Source organism: Octodon degus, unplaced genomic scaffold (assembly GCF_000260255.1).
Source record: "Octodon degus isolate 3935 unplaced genomic scaffold, OctDeg1.0 scaffold00044, whole genome shotgun sequence".
Taxonomy (NCBI): domain Eukaryota; kingdom Metazoa; phylum Chordata; class Mammalia; order Rodentia; family Octodontidae; genus Octodon; species Octodon degus.
The window spans coordinates 13,724,880-13,725,975 of NW_004524620.1; the positions used below are offsets into that span (position 1 = coordinate 13,724,880).

The window sequence follows — 1,096 nt, forward strand, 5'->3', positions numbered from 1 at the left end:
CCACCACCACCACCACCACTGCCACCACCGCCACCACCACATTACCATTACCAGAATATTAACACTTCCAAGACACTTGACATCAAATCATGTTGTTCTTCAAGTATTTTACCTGATGTCTGAATTCCAGACATCTATGGAATGCATTTTTAAGAAGAATAAGTTTAGGTATATTATACAGTGTTTACAGAACGTAACAAGGCTTCTTGTATTCTGCTTTCTGAATCCCTCGGTTGATACACGAATGCAGAAAGAGGATAAGGATAATAACGCTTCTCCTCAAGGTCAAAGCCACATTTACTAGCTGGGAAGAATCTGAGCATGTTCAAGCAGGACCCAGGTTTGAGATCATCTTTCCCCTAAGGTATAAAAATGATGGAAACATTTGGAAGGCACTTTGTGTCCATCTGTGCATTCGTTTGTGCTTTGGAATAAGTATGCTCCCTCTGATAGCTCTGTGCTGAAGTTCTTCCTAACAGTTAAGGGTTTCATTTACTTTCCAGGAAGGTCTAGTAGCAGGCACAATCCACCTTCATGGTTCTGAATCCAGACGCAGCACGTACGGAAGCCCGAAAATACGACCAAGGCATGTGACTGTGCGCCGCGCCAAGGGCGTGAAAGTGATATGAATGAGTTCTCTGGTCACATGCAACTGGCGACTCTCCTTTAGCTATGTCCTATGCCAGTGACTCGCAAAGGTTAAAGATCAGTGAGGGTAGCCCTGTGCTCTTCAATGAATAATCTGACTTTTCTAACTTTTTTCTTTTCTTTTTTTTTTTTTTTTGCGGAACTGGGGATTGAACTCAGGCCCTTAGCTTGCCAGGCAAGTGCTTATTCTACTGAGGTATCTCCCCGGCCCCTGTAGCTTGTTCTTTAAATTGGTCTTTCCAAGTTTTGACTTAGGGCTGGGAATATAGCTCAGTAGAATAAGCACCTGCCTGGCAAATGCAAGGTCCTGAGTTCAATCTCTAGTACTTTATTTTTTTTTTCCTTTATTTATTTTTTTCTTTTCAAAGTTTTATTGATAAACATATAGCAATGGGACAGTTTCAAATCAAATCGAGAGTACAGTTTCAACAAATAATACACTGCATAT

The 1,096-nt window shown here is 41.2% G+C and overlaps 1 protein-coding gene across 1 annotated transcript in view; it reads right to left on the minus strand.

Annotated features, from left to right (window-relative positions):
* Nucleotides 1–1,096, minus strand: part of Slc24a2 (solute carrier family 24 member 2) — a 288,585-nt gene that overhangs the window by 213,074 nt on the left and 74,415 nt on the right. The gene's annotated exons all lie outside the window — the stretch shown is intronic.